Below are 14913 nucleotides of genomic sequence, written 5' to 3' on the forward strand. Positions count from 1 at the left end.
AGCTTTGCAGCTTGCTCGTTTGTTTTATAAACAAGTTTTTACCTATGTTTGATTTACTTGTCCTTTAGCTTCTATTTTTTTGCTCTATTCTAACTTTATACTGACCACATCTAAAAAAACAATGCATTGTTGCTATGGGTATTTGTACCCTAGCAACCAGATGGTTGCAATAGCAAACGAGAGAACCAAAAAAAAAAAAAAAAAACATGATTGAAAAATCTAAACAAATGGCAAATTGTCCCAGAACATAACACCCTACATTATACAGGTATAGGATCCCTTATCCGGAAACCCGATATCCAGAAAGCAACTAATTACGGAATGGCTGTCTCCCATAGACTCCATTTTATCCAAATAATCCAATTTTTTAAAAATGATTTCTTTTTTCTCTGTAATAATAAAACAGTAGCTTGTACTTGATCCCAACTAAGATATAATTAATCCTTATTGGAAGCAAAACCAGCCTATTGGGTTTATTTAATGTTTAAATTAATTTCTAGTAGACATAAGGCACGAAGACCCAAATTACGGAAAGATTCATTATCCGGAAAACCCCAGGTCCCGAGCATTCTGGATAACAGGTCCCATACCTGTACTAAAATTTAAATCAAAGGTGAACAATCCATTTAACATATTGTAGTATCCAGGCCCTGACTGGCAATCTGTGGGTTCTTGCAAATGCCAGAGGGGCTGCTAGAAGATGCCATGGAAAGTCAGTATTTGGTGGCCTGGTGGGGGCTCTTTGTGCTTCTGTGTGGGCTGAATTGGTCTCTGCATACCGGAAATGCCAGGGCCTATTTTAACCCTTCAACTGCCAAGCACGTACAGCGTACGTGCTGGCGGTTCAGGGCTCAGACCTGCTAGTGTGGTTTTAATGTGTGCTGAATTGTTCGAACTTGGTTTTGAAATTAAAGTTATTACATTATGTTCATCAACTGTTTGTGCTGTGTGCTCATATTTCTGTCTCTTCTTTTCGAATTAGGTCTCTACGTCTAGGAGTGGAAGTTTGCTGCTATCAATAAAACCAGTGTTATAAGAGTACGGAAACCATTTAAAGGACCAGTAACATCAGAAATTTTTACAAAAAAAATCGTTACAATACAACGAAAAAAAAACATCAAGACCAATTAAAATTTAAAATAGCAAATCCTTTATTAAGATATAACTTACAAAAACTCCACTTCCTGTCTTCTACAGAAACGGCGAAAGGGCGACCATCCATCCTGTTGTGCTTGATTGCTCTTCCCTGACAGCGTCTCGATCTCCTCCAGCTCTTCAGAAGACCGCAGCGGTGTTCTTATGCCTGTCCCCACTGTAACATAGCAGACCGTCAGCATAAAAGGGTAACCCAGAACCCCCTGCCCCTGCATTATTTTAACCCTCCTGGCACCGAGAATATTCCTTCTGCCTGCTGCTGTGGGCTGCTGGGGAGACGCACAATCAATGTATGGATCAGTAAAGAGAGCAGCGTTTCTTCAGAGCCTGCCTTCGGAAGGTGAACCAGCTGGCCGGCATGTTTGTGAATGGCAGGCCCCTGCCCAATGCTGTCCGGCTCTCTCCGCACATCCCCAAGGTGAACTGCTGCCTTCACAATGGCTCCAATCACCTAGCAGCGCCAAGACTCCCGCCGCTCGTTTCCCCATTCCTCCAGAGCGGAGGTTATACAATCCTCAGCCTTTTGCTCCGCTCTGGCTTCCTTATTGTGTGCAAGGCTCTCCTTTTGGTGCCGGAATCACTCCGGTTTTGTTACTGATGTAACCGCTCTGGAGGAATCCGGAAACGAGAGGCGGGAGCTGCAGAGTCTCGGCACAGGGAACTAGGCTGCTAGGTGATTGCCATCGCAAAGGCAGCAGTTTGCCTTGGGGATGTGCGGAGAGAGCCTGACAGCATTGGGCAGGGGCCTGCCATTCACAAACATGCTGGCCATCTGGTTCACCTTCCGAAGGCAGGCTCTAAAGAAACGCTGCTGCCTTTACTGATCCATACATTAATTGCGCGTCTCCCCAGCAGCCCACAGCAGCAGGCAGAAGGAATATTCTCGGTGCCAGGAGGGTTAAAATAATGCAGGGGCAGGGGGTTCTGGGTTACCTTTTATGCTGACGGTCTGCTATGTTACAGTGGGGACAGGCATAAGAACACCGCTGCGGTCTTCTGAAGAGCTGGAGGAGATCGAGACGCTGTCAGGGAAGAGCAATCAAGCACAACAGGATGGATGGTCGCCCTTTCGCCGTTTCTGTAGAAGACAGGAAGTGGAGTTTCTGTAAGTTATATCTTAATAAAGGATTTGCTATTTTAAATTTCAATTGGTCTTGATGTTTTTTTTTCGTTGTATTGTTACAAACTTTTTTGTAAAAATTTTTGATGTTACTGGTCCTTTAAGTACATCCTCGAGAGAAATCTCCAATATGCGCTTTTCTAAGTTACCTCCCAACTCCTCTGTTATCGTGCTGTGTGTAGGCCATCAGGGGGGAAAAGGGGGGGTCAGTCGCCCCAGGCCCAACAGGTTTTAGGCTTCCCCTCTCTCTGTCACTCTGTCCCTCTCTCTTCCCCTCACTCTGTCTCTCTTTGTCAGTCTGTCCCTCTCTCTTTCCCTCTCTTCCTCTATCTCTGTCACTCTTTCCCTCTCTCTTCCCCTCTCTCTGTCACTCCGTCACTCTCTCTTCCCCTCACTCTGTCTCTCTTTGTCAGTCTGTCCCTCTCTCTGTCACTCTCAGTCCCTCTCTTCCTCTATCTCTGTCACTCTTTCTCTCTCTTCCCCTCTCTCTGTCACTCTGTCCCTCTCTCTTTCCCTCTCTTCCTCTATCTCTGTCACTCTTTCCCTCTCTCTTCCCCTCTCTCTGTCACTCTGTCCCTCTCTCTTCCCCTCACTCTGTCTCTCTTTGTCAGTCTGTCCCTCTCTCTTCCCCTCTCTCTGTCACTCTCAGTCCCTCTCTTCCTCTATCTCTGTCACTCTTTCTCTCTCTTCCCCTCTCTCTGTCACTCTGTCCCTCTCTCTTTCCCTCTCTTCCTCTATCTCTGTCACTCTGTCCCTCTCTCTTCCCCTCACTCTGTCTCTCTTTGTCAGTCTGTCCCTCTCTCTTCCCCTCTCTCTGTCACTCTCAGTCCCTCTCTTCCTCTATCTCTGTCACTCTTTCTCTCTCTTCCCCTCTCTCTTTCCCTCTCTTCCTCTATCTCTGTCACTCTTTCCCTCTCTCTTCCCCTCTCTCTGTCTCTCTCCTCCTTCTCTCTGTCACTCTGTCTCTCTCTTCCCTCTCTCTGTCACTCTGTCACTCTATCCCTCTCTCTGTCACTCTCTGTCACTCTGTCTCTCTCTCTTCCCCTCTCTCTGTCACTCTGTCCCTCACTCTCTCTTCCCCTTTCTCTGTCACTCTGTCCCTCTCTCTGTCACTCTGTCCCTCTCTCTGTCACCCTGTCCCTCTCTCTGTCACCCTGTCCCTCTCTCTGTCTCTCTGTCACTCTATCCCTCTCTTTGTCAGTCTGTCTCTCTCTCTTCCCCTCTCTCTGTCACTCTGTCCCTCACTCTCTCTTCCCCTTTCTCTGTCACTCTGTCCCTCTCTCTGTCACTCTGTCCCTCTCTCTGTCACCCTGTCCCTCTCTCTGTCACTCTGTCCCTCTCTTTTCCCTCTCTCTGTCACTCTGTCCCTCTCTCTGTCACTCTGTCCCTCTCTCTGTCTCTCTCTCTCTGTCCCTCTTTCTGTCACTGTCCCTCTCTGTCACTCTGTCCCTCTCTCTTCCCCTCTCTCTGTCTCTCTCTTCCTTCTCTCTGTCACTCTGTCTCTCTCTTCCCTCTCTCTGTCACTCTGTCACTCTATCCCTCTCTCTTCCCCTCACTATGTCCCTCTCTCTTCCCCTCACTCTGTCCCTCTGTCTGTCCCTCTCTCGGTCCCTCTGTCCCTCTCTCTCGGTCCCTCTCTCTCGGCCCCTCTCTCGGTCCCTCTCTTCCCCTCTCTCGGTCCCTCTGTCTCTCTCTGTCACTCTCTTTCTCTCTGTCACTCTGTTCCCCTCTCTCTGACACTCTGTCCCTCTCTCTTCCCCACTCTGTCTCTCTGTTTCTCTCTCTCTGTCACTCTGTCCCTCTCTCTCGGTCCCTCTGTCCCCCTCTCTCGGTCCCTCTGTCCCCCTCTCTCGGTCCCTCTGTCCCCCTCTCTGTCACTCTCTTTCTCTCTGTCACTCTGTTCCCCTCTCTCTGTCCCCCTCTCTGTCACTCTGTCCCTCTTTTTTCCCTCTCTTCCCCTCTTTCTGTCACTCCTTCCCTCACTCTGTCACTCTGTCCCGCTCTATCACTCTGTCCCCCTCGCTCTTGGTCCTTCTGTCACTCTCTGTCCCTCTCTCTTCCCCTCTCTCTGTCACTCTCAGTCCCTCTCTCTGTCTCTCTCTCTTCCCCTCCCTCTGTCACTCTGTCCCTCTCTCTGTTTCTCTCTGCCCCTCTCTCTGAATTACACTTAAAGGGGTGGTTCACCTTTAAATTAACTTTTAGTATGTTATAGAATAGACAGTTCTTATCAACTTTTGAATTGGTCTTCATTATTTATTTTTGTTATAGTTTTTTAGTTATTTGCCTTTTTCTTTGGATTCTTAGATTTCAAATGGGGGTCACTGACCCCATCTAAAAACAAATGTTCTGTAAAGCTATAACTTTATTGTTATTGCTACTTTTTATTACTCATCTTTCTATTCAGGCCTCTCCTATTCATATTCCAGTCTCTTAATCAAATCAATGCATGGTTACTAGGGGAATTAAATAACTCAAAAACCACAAATAATAAAAAATGAAAACCAATTGCAAATGGTCTCAGAATGTCCTTCTCTACATCATACTAAAAATTAAATTGAAGGTGAACAACCCCTTTAAGTGAGAAAGGCAGCTCTTTATGCGCATACATTTTTTCAGTTTTACCCCAATATATGAGTGGATGTGTACAACAAGTCAGACCATTGCGTCTTTACATGTGGGCTGCTTTGATTTTTTTTGCCCGGGCTGCTTTTTACCCCCAGTCTGGCCCTGGCAGGAAGTATTTCATGCTGCATCAATTACTCGCCAAGTTTTTTACCTGTAACTTCTCCGTATTTATATTTGTTTGTATTCAACTATATACCTAACTTTCTTTGCACTATATTTATTAAAATTTAATTTTCCCATTTTGCTATGTGATTATTTGCTTCAGTTAAATGCAGAATATTTTACACACATTGCACACTGCTTTATTTAAAACAAAAAATCTTATTTAGATTTTCTGTCACTCTAGGTGACATAAAATTTGGTTAAATAATTTGGTTAAAATCTCTAGAAGACCTTTCATTTTACCTTATTTCTTGATATTTATTTTTCAATAATTGAGGGGTTGTGACCATATAAAGGCACAAGGCTGCAGGCTGAGTTATACAGGGAACTCTGAGTATCACTCATGTATTATAAGGGATAATGTACCCCCTACTGTAAATGATAAGGATATTAGAAGTCACTGAGGGGTTGTTCTGTCACCATATAAAAGCACAAGGCTGCAGGCTGAGTTATACAGGGAACTCTGAGTATCACTCATGTATTATAAGGGATAATGTACCCCCTACTGTAAATGATAAGGATATTAGAAGTCACTGAGGGGTTATGTGACCATATAAAGACACAAGGCTGCAGGCTGAGTTATACAGGGGACTCTGAGTATCACTCATGTATTATAAGGGATAATGTACCCCCTACTGTAAATGATAAGGATATAAGAAGTCACTGAGGGGTTGTTCTGTCACCATATAAAAGCACAAGGCTGCAGGCTGAGTTATACAGGGAACTCTGAGTATCACTCATGTATTATAAGGGAATTAGAAGTCATTGAGGGGTTATGTGACCATATAAAGGCACAAGGCTGCAGGCTCAGTTATACAAGGAATTGCGAGTATCATAAGGAAAAATGTTGCCTGAACTTTAAGTTACAAGAAAATTCCTATATTACCTAACTTAAAAATATGCTGCTAAATAGTGTAACATCTAGGTGCACATTTACTTAGGGTCGAATATCGAGGGTTAATTAACCCTCGATATTCTACTGTCTAAGTAAAAGCCTTCGAATATCGAAAGATTTACCGAATTTCCTACGATCGAACGATTTTCCTTCGATCAGAAAATTGTTAGGAAGCCTATGGGGACCTTCCCCATAGGCTAACATTGCACCTCGGTAGGTTTTAGGTGGCGAAGTAGGGGGTCAAAGTTTTTTTTTTTTTTAAAGAGACAGTACTTCAACTGTCGAATGGTCAAATAGTAGAACGATTTTTAGTTCGAAACATTCAATTCAAAGTCAATGGTCGACGACTTGCTGACAGACTGGTGGTCTATCTACCAAGAACGTACTATTAATGTTCTCATTCAGATGAGTGTCTCTCTTAATTGGCGTCTTCGACCGCAGAGGAAACAGCAGTGACTGCACCCTTGTCAATGAGTCTGGTGGCTGTCGTGTATGTCCTGCAATTTAATATTTGCAGGCCTAATCTCCAACAGCAGCTTTGCACTCATGGACATCCATGACCCTGTGCCGATGCAATTGTAACTCCTGCTCCAGGATTGGTCTAAGTTGACTTTATTTTAAAATATTTCTTTTTTTACATTATGTACATTTAAACATACTTGTACACACTGTGTCCCATCTCTTACAAGTGTATACCCATGTATACAAAAAATGTTTTACTAAAATAGTTTGTACTTTTTTTGGGCTTTTACCACACGTGAATCAGGTGTTGTCTTTATGAAGCGGGGTAGATGTAACCCATTAAATTAGTATGCACAAGGTACATTTTGGGGCATCTACACATCACATACTAGTAGCTCAGTGCGATATTTCTTTCATCATTGCATACACAATTAGAATAATGAATTTATCCTTATACAGAAATGCATACTATTGTGTTAAACAAATTTTTATTAATTTAATGCATGGAGGATTTAAGACAATGTTAGATGTGCACAGCTTTCTCTTGTCTGCCTTAGTGTCAGTCTAGATGTTAGGTGTTTTAGTTTTTCATTCACCTCTGTAGGACCGCAATGGAGGTCACCAAACTGCTAGCCTAAACCAAAGCAAATGTGGTGGCATCAGGAGCCCTGTGTCTAAGACACTGGACAGGAGAAACCTTATCCAAACTAAAGCTGGCCACAGACGCAAAGATCCGATCGTATGAATCAATGTACAATCGGATCTTTCCCATCTCCCGACCTGCCACTAACCATTCAGATCAGACCATTCAGATTCAGGGACAGAGTGACCGAGAGAGGGACAGAGAGAGGGGGACAGAGTGACAGAGTGGGACAGAGAGACAGACAGAGTGACAGAGAGAGACAGAGAGAGGGACAGAGTGACAGAGACAGAGTGACAGAGAGGGTAAGAGAGAAAGACAGAGTGAGGGGAACAGAGTGACAGAGAGAGGGGAAGAGGGACCGAGAGAGGGACAGAGGGACCGAGAGAGGACAGAGGGACCGAGAGAGGGACAGAGGGACCGAGAGAGACAGAGTGAGGGACAGAGTGACAGAGAGGGGAAGAGAGAGTGACAGAGAGAGGGGAAGAGAGTGACAGAGGGACCGAGAGACGGACAGACAGAGGGGAAGAGAGAGAGACAGAGTGGGGAAGACAGAGAGAGGGGAAGAGAGAGTGACAGATTGGGACAGAGTGACCGAGAGAGACGGGAAGAGAGAATGACAGAGAGAGGGACAGACAGAGTGACCGAGAGAGGGACAGAGTGACAGAGAGGGACCGAGTGACAGAGAGAGGGGAAGAGAGGGACCGAGAGAGGGGAAGAGAGGGACCGAGAGAGGGGAAGAGAGGGACCGAGAGAGGGGAAGAGAGGGACCGAGAGAGAGGGACAGACAGAGGGACAGAGTGAGGGGAAGAGAGAGGGACAGAGTGAGGGGAAGAGAGAGGGACAGAGTGAGGGGAAGAGAGAGGGACAGAGTGAGGGGAAGAGAGAGGGACAGAGTGACAGAGAGAGGGATAGAGTGAAAGAGTGACAGAGAGAGGGAAGAGAGAGACAGAGTGACAGAGAGAAGGAAGAGAGAGACAGAGAGAGGGGAAGAGAGAGGGACAGAGTGACAGAGAGGGACAGTGACAGAAAGAGGGACAGAGGGACAGAGAGAGAGAGACAGAGAGAGGGACAGAGTGACAGAGAGAGGGACAGAGTGACAGAGAGAGGGAAAAGAGAGGGACAGAGTGACAGAGAGAGGGACAGGGTGACAGAGAGAGGGACAGAGTGACAGAGAGAGGGAAGAGAGGGACAGAGTGACAGAGAAAGGGGAAGAGAGAGTGAGGGACAGAGTGACAGAGAGAGGGGAAGAGAGAGAGACAGACTGACAAAGAGAGGGATAGAGTGACAGAGAGACAGAGAGAGGGAAGAGAGAGGGACAGAGTGACAGAGAGAGGGACAGAGTGACAGAGAGAGGGACAGAGTGACAGAGAAAGGGGAAGAGAGAGTGAGGGACAGAGTGACAGAGAGAGGGGAAGAGAGAGAGACAGAGTGACAGAGAGTGACAGAGAGAGGGATAGAGTGACAGAGTGACAGAGAGAGGGAAGAGAGAGACAGAGTGACAGAGAGAAGGAGGAGAGAGACAGAGAGAGGGGAAGAGAGAGGGAAAGAGTGACAGAGATAGAGGAAGAGAGGGAAAGAGAGAGGGGAAGAGAGAGAAAGAGTGACAGAGATAGAGGAAGAGAGGGACTGAGAGTGACAGAGAGAGGGGAAGAGAGAGGGACAGACTGACAAAGAGAGACAGAGTGAGGGGAAGAGAGAGGGACAGAGTGACAGAGATAGAGGAAGAGAGGGAAAGAGAGAGGGACAGAGTGACAGAGAGAGGGGAAGAGAGAGAAAGAGTGACAGAGATAGAGGAAGAGAGGGACTGAGAGTGACAGAGAGAGGGGAAGAGAGAGGGACAGACTGACAAAGAGAGACAGAGTGAGGGGAAGAGAGAGGGACAGAGTGACAGAGAGAGGGGAAGAGAGAGGGAAAGAGTGACAGAGATAGAGGAAGAGAGGGAAAGAGAGAGGGACAGAGTGACAGAGAGAGGGGAAGAGAGAGAAAGAGTGACAGAGATAGAGGAAGAGAGGGACTGAGAGTGACAGAGAGAGGGGAAGAGAGAGGGACAGACTGACAAAGAGAGACAGAGTGAGGGGAAGAGAGAGTGACGGAGTGACAGAGAGAGGGGAAGAGAGAGGGAAAGAGTGACAGAGATAGAGGAAGAGAGGGAAAGAGAGAGGGACAGACTGACAAAGAGAGACGGGAAGAGAGAGTGACAGAGAGAGGGATAGCGTGACAGAGAGAGAGACAGAGTGATAGAGACAGAGTGACAGAGAGAGGGAAAAGAGAGGGACAGAGTGACAGAGAGAGAGACAGAGTGACAGAGAGAGGGGAAGAGAGAGAGAGACAGAGTGACAGAGAGGGGAAGAGAGTGACAGAGAGAGAGACAGAGTGACAGAGAGAGGGGAAGAGAGAGAGACAGAGTGACAGAGAGAGGGAAAAGAGAGGGACAGAGTGACAGAGAGAGAGACAGAGTGACAGAGAGAGGGGAAGAGAGAGAGAGACAGAGTGACAGAGAGGGGAAGAGAGTGACAGAGAGAGAGACAGAGTGACAGAGAGGGACGGGAAGAGAGAGTGACAGAGAGAGGGACAGAGTGACCGAGAGAGTCGGGAAGAGAGAGTGACAGAGAGAGGGGCCGAGAGAGGGACAGACAGAGTGACCGAGAGAGGGGAAAAGAGAGGGACAGAGAGAGAGGGGAAGAGAGTGACAGAGAGAGGGACAGAGAGAGGGACAAAGAGAGAGAGACAGAGGGACTGAGAGAGAGACAGAGGGACTGAGAGAGACAGAGAGAGAGAGAGAGGGACAGAGAGAGGGACAGTGACAGAGAGAGGGACAGAGTGACAGAGTGACAGAGAGAGGGTCAGAGAGAGACAGAGTGACAGAGACAGAGTGACGGAAGAGAGAGACAGAGTGACAGAGAGAGGGACAGGGTGACAGAGAGAGGGACAGAAGGAAGGGAACAGAGTGACAAGAGAGGGGAAGAGAGTGACAGAGAGAGAGAGACAGAGACAGAGTGAGAGAGACAGAGAGAGAGAGACAGAGAGAGAGACAGAGAGAGGGAAGAGAGAGGGACAGAGTGAAAGAGAGAGACAGAGAGAGGGACTGAGAGTGACAGAGAGAGAGAGTGACAAAGAGAGGGAAGAGAGAGTGACAGAGAGAGAGAGTGATAGAGAGAGACAGAGTGATAGAGAGAGACAGAGTGACAGAGAGAGGGGAAGAGAGAGGGACAGAGTGACAGAGAGAGACAGAGTGAGGGGAAGAGAGAGGGACAGAGTGACAGAGAGAGGGGAAGAGAGGGAAAGAGAGAGGGACAGAGTGACAGAGAGAGGGGAAGAGAGAGAAAGAGTGACAGAGATAGAGGAAGAGAGGGACTGAGAGTGACAGAGAGAGGGGAAGAGAGAGGGAAAGACTGACAAAGAGAGACAGAGTGAGGGGAAGAGAGAGGGACAGAGTGACAGAGAGAGGGGAAGAGAGAGGGAAAGAGTGACAGAGATAGAGGAAGAGAGGGAAAGAGAGAGGGACAGAGTGACAGAGAGAGGGGAAGAGAGAGAAAGAGTGACAGAGATAGAGGAAGAGAGGGACTGAGAGTGACAGAGAGAGGGGAAGAGAGAGGGACAGACTGACAAAGAGAGACAGAGTGAGGGGAAGAGAGAGGGACAGAGTGACAGAGAGAGGGGAAGAGAGAGGGAAAGAGTGACAGAGATAGAGGAAGAGAGGGAAAGAGAGAGGGACAGAGTGACAGAGAGAGGGGAAGAGAGAGAAAGAGTGACAGAGATAGAGGAAGAGAGGGACTGAGAGTGACAGAGAGAGGGGAAGAGAGAGGGACAGACTGACAAAGAGAGACAGAGTGAGGGGAAGAGAGAGGGACAGAGTGACAGAGAGAGGGGAAGAGAGAGGGAAAGAGTGACAGAGATAGAGGAAGAGAGGGAAAGAGAGAGGGACAGAGTGACAGAGAGAGGGGAAGAGAGAGAAAGAGTGACAGAGATAGAGGAAGAGAGGGACTGAGAGTGACAGAGAGAGGGGAAGAGAGAGGGACAGACTGACAAAGAGAGACAGAGTGAGGGGAAGAGAGAGGGACAGAGTGACAGAGAGAGACAGAGTGAGGGGAAGAGAGAGGGACAGAGTGACAGAGAGAGGGGAAGAGAGAGGGAAAGAGTGACAGAGATAGAGGAAGAGAGGGAAAGAGAGAGGGACAGAGTGACAGAGAGAGGGGAAGAGAGAGAAAGAGTGACAGAGATAGAGGAAGAGAGGGACTGAGAGTGACAGAGAGAGGGACAGACTGACAAAGAGAGACAGAGTGAGGGGAAGAGAGAGTGACGGAGTGACAGAGAGAGGGGAAGAGAGAGGGAAAGAGTGACAGAGATAGAGGAAGAGAGGGAAAGAGAGAGGGACAGACTGACAAAGAGAGACAGAGTGAGGGGAAGAGAGAGGGACAGAGTGACAGAGAGAGGGGAAGCCTAAAACCTGTTGGGCCTGGGGCGACTGACCCCCCCTTTTCCCCCCTGATGGCCTACACACAGCACGATAACAAAGGAGTGGGAGGTAACTTAGAAAAGCGCATATTGGAGATTTCTCTCGAGGATGTACTTAAAGGACCAGTAACATCAAAAATTTTTACAAAAAAGTTTGTAACAATACAACGAAAAAAAAACATCAAGACCAATTGAAATTTAAAATAGCAAATCCTTTATTAAGATATAACTTACAGAAACTCCACTTCCTGTCTTCTACAGAAACGGCGAAAGGGCGACCATCCATCCTGTTGTGCTTGATTGCTCTTCCCTGACAGCGTCTCGATCTCCTCCAGCTCTTCAGAAGACCGCAGCGGTGTTCTTATGCCTGTCCCCACTGTAACATAGCAGACCGTCAGCATAAAAGGTAACCCAGAACCCCCTGCCCCTGCATTATTTTAACCCTCCTGGCACCGAGAATATTCCTTCTGCCTGCTGCTGTGGGCTGCTGGGGAGACGCGCAATTAATGTATGGATCAGTAAAGGCAGCAGCGTTTCTTTAGAGCCTGCCTTCGGAAGGTGAACCAGATGGCCAGCATGTTTGTGAATGGCAGGCCCCTGCCCAATGCTGTCAGGCTCTCTCCGCACATCCCCAAGGCAAACTGCTGCCTTTGCGATGGCAATCACCTAGCAGCCTAGTTCCCTGTGCCGAGACTCTGCAGCTCCCGCCTCTCGTTTCCGGATTCCTCCAGAGCGGTTACATCAGTAACAAAACCGGAGTGATTCCGGCACCAAAAGGAGAGCCTTGCACACAATAAGGAAGCCAGAGCGGAGCAAAAGGCTGAGGATTGTATAACCTCCGCTCTGGAGGAATGGGGAAACGAGTGGCGGGAGTCTTGGCGCTGCTAGGTGATTGGAGCCATTGTGAAGGCAGCAGTTCACCTTGGGGATGTGCGGAGAGAGCCGGACAGCATTGGGCAGGGGCCTGCCATTCACAAACATGCCGGCCAGCTGGTTCACCTTCCGAAGGCAGGCTCTGAAGAAACGCTGCTCTCTTTACTGATCCATACATTGATTGTGCGTCTCCCCAGCAGCCCACAGCAGCAGGCAGAAGGAATATTCTCGGTGCCAGGAGGGTTAAAATAATGCAGGGGCAGGGGGTTCTGGGTTACCCTTTTATGCTGACGGTCTGCTATGTTACAGTGGGGACAGGCATAAGAACACCGCTGCGGTCTTCTGAAGAGCTAGAGGAGATCGAGACGCTGTCAGGGAAGAGCAATCAAGCACAACAGGATGGATGGTCGCCCTTTCGCCGTTTCTGTAGAAGACAGGAAGTGGAGTTTTTGTAAGTTATATCTTAATAAAGGATTTGCTATTTTAAATTTTAATTGGTCTTGATGTTTTTTTTCTTTGTATTGTAACGATTTTTTTTGTAAAAATTTCTGATGTTACTGGTCCTTTAAATGGTTTCCGTACTCTTATAACACTGGTTTTATTGATAGCAGCAAACTTCCACTCCTAGACGTAGAGACCTAATTCGAAAAGAAGAGACAGAAATATGAGCACACAGCACAAACAGTTGATGAACATAATGTAATAACTTTAATTTCAAAACCAAGTTCGAACAATTCAGCACACATTAAAACCACACTAGCAGGTCTGAGCCCTGAACCGCCAGCACGTACGCTGTACGTGCTTGGCAGTTGAAGGGTTAAAATAGGCCCTGGCATTTCCGGTATGCAGAGACCAATTCAGCCCACACAGAAGCACAAAGAGCCCCCACCAGGCCACCAAATACTGACTTTCCATGGCATCTTCTAGCAGCCCCTCTGGCATTTGCAAGAACCCACAGATTGCCAGTCAGGGCCTGGATACTACAATATGTTAAATGGATTGTTCACCTTTGATTTAAATTTTAGTACAGGTATGGGACCTGTTATCCAGAATGCTCGGGACCTGGGGTTTTCCGGATAATGAATCTTTCCGTAATTTGGGTCTTCGTGCCTTATGTCTACTAGAAATTAATTTAAACATTAAATAAACCCAATAAGCTGGTTTTGCTTCCAATAAGGATTAATTATATCTTAGTTGGGATCAAGTACAAGCTACTGTTTTATTATTACAGAGAAAAAAGAAATCATTTTTAAAAAATTGGATTATTTGGATAAAATGGAGTCTATGGGAGACAGCCATTCCGTAATTAGTTGCTTTCTGGATATCGGGTTTCCGGATAAGGGATCCTATACCTGTATAATGTAGGGTGTTATGTTCTGGGACAATTTGCCATTTGTTTAGATTTTTCAATCATGTTTTTTTTTTTTTTTTGGTTCTCTCGTTTGCTATTGCAACCATCTGGTTGCTAGGGTACAAATACCCATAGCAACAATGCATTGTTTTTTTAGATGTGGTCAGTATAAAGTTAGAATAGAGCAAAAAAATAGAAGCTAAAGGACAAGTAAATCAAACATGGGTAAAAACTTGTTTATAAAACAAACGAGCAAGCTGCAAAGCTATGGTAAATACCTGTAATGACAATAATGGCAATAAAATAAAATAGATAAAATATAAAATAAAAAAAATTCTATTAAAAAAATTAAAACCGTATAAAATAAATAAATAAATAAAATGAAGGCAATAAAACCAGAAAAATATTATATATTATAAAATATTAAACTAAAACACAAAGCCATCGAAGGTTATTAAAGTACAGAGAAACATGCTCTCTCTTGTGCAGTGTAAATTATTTGCAAGCAGCAAGCTAAATTATATAAAAAAAACAACATAAACACGAATTAATTAAAGTATATGCCACATTTCAGTTAATTAATTATCTAATTACCAGCACAAATGCGGGGATAAATGAATGAAGCCAGCCGTGCCTGTGTCTGTGGGAAGAAATGGCGACGCCTACAAGTGGCAGCTTTAACTTGATTGGTCAAAACCTAAGACTCCTATTGGCTGGGGAAAAAATGCGCCAAATAGAAAACCGGAAGTTAAAAAAATGTGTAAAAAAAAAAAAAAGTGAATAAAGCAGCCCAGGACAGAATACGGTCGCCTGATGCCTGATGCCTGATGCCTGATGCCTGATGGAAGAAGACTGATGCCTGATGGAAGACGACTGATGCCTGATGGAAGACGCCTGATGCCTGATGCCTGATGGAAGACGCCTGATGCCTGATGGAAGACGCCTGATGGAAGACTCCTGATGGCGGAGACCCGATACCTGACAGCCGAAGGAGGAAGTCTGAGGGCGGAGCTGTGATGAATGACGTCTGAGGAGGGAGGCTGCAGAGCGGAGGAGTGACGGCGCATTTGGAGCAGGCGTGACTACAACCGGCAACGATGCGCTATGGAGAAGGCAGAGGACAACGCATGCGTCAAAGGTAATTATGCGCATGATGTCCTAAAATGCGTTCC

The 14913-nt window shown here is 46.5% G+C and overlaps 1 protein-coding gene and 1 long non-coding RNA gene across 2 annotated transcripts in view; one reads left to right on the forward strand and one right to left on the reverse strand.

The window, feature by feature from the left end:
- Positions 1 to 14913, forward strand: part of LOC121397907 (targeting protein for Xklp2-A-like) — a 28199-nt gene that overhangs the window by 9310 nt on the left and 3976 nt on the right. The gene's annotated exons all lie outside the window — the stretch shown is intronic.
- On the reverse strand, positions 12390 to 14909 carry LOC121397913. Its single transcript, XR_005964031.1, has 3 exons — positions 14336 to 14909; positions 12973 to 13028; positions 12390 to 12814 (listed from the first exon to the last, which is right to left on the reverse strand). It is a non-coding gene; the product is annotated as an uncharacterized LOC121397913 (long non-coding RNA).

The sequence above is a fragment of the Xenopus laevis genome, chromosome 9_10L (genome assembly GCF_017654675.1).
Source record: "Xenopus laevis strain J_2021 chromosome 9_10L, Xenopus_laevis_v10.1, whole genome shotgun sequence".
NCBI classification, from domain to species: domain Eukaryota; kingdom Metazoa; phylum Chordata; class Amphibia; order Anura; family Pipidae; genus Xenopus; species Xenopus laevis.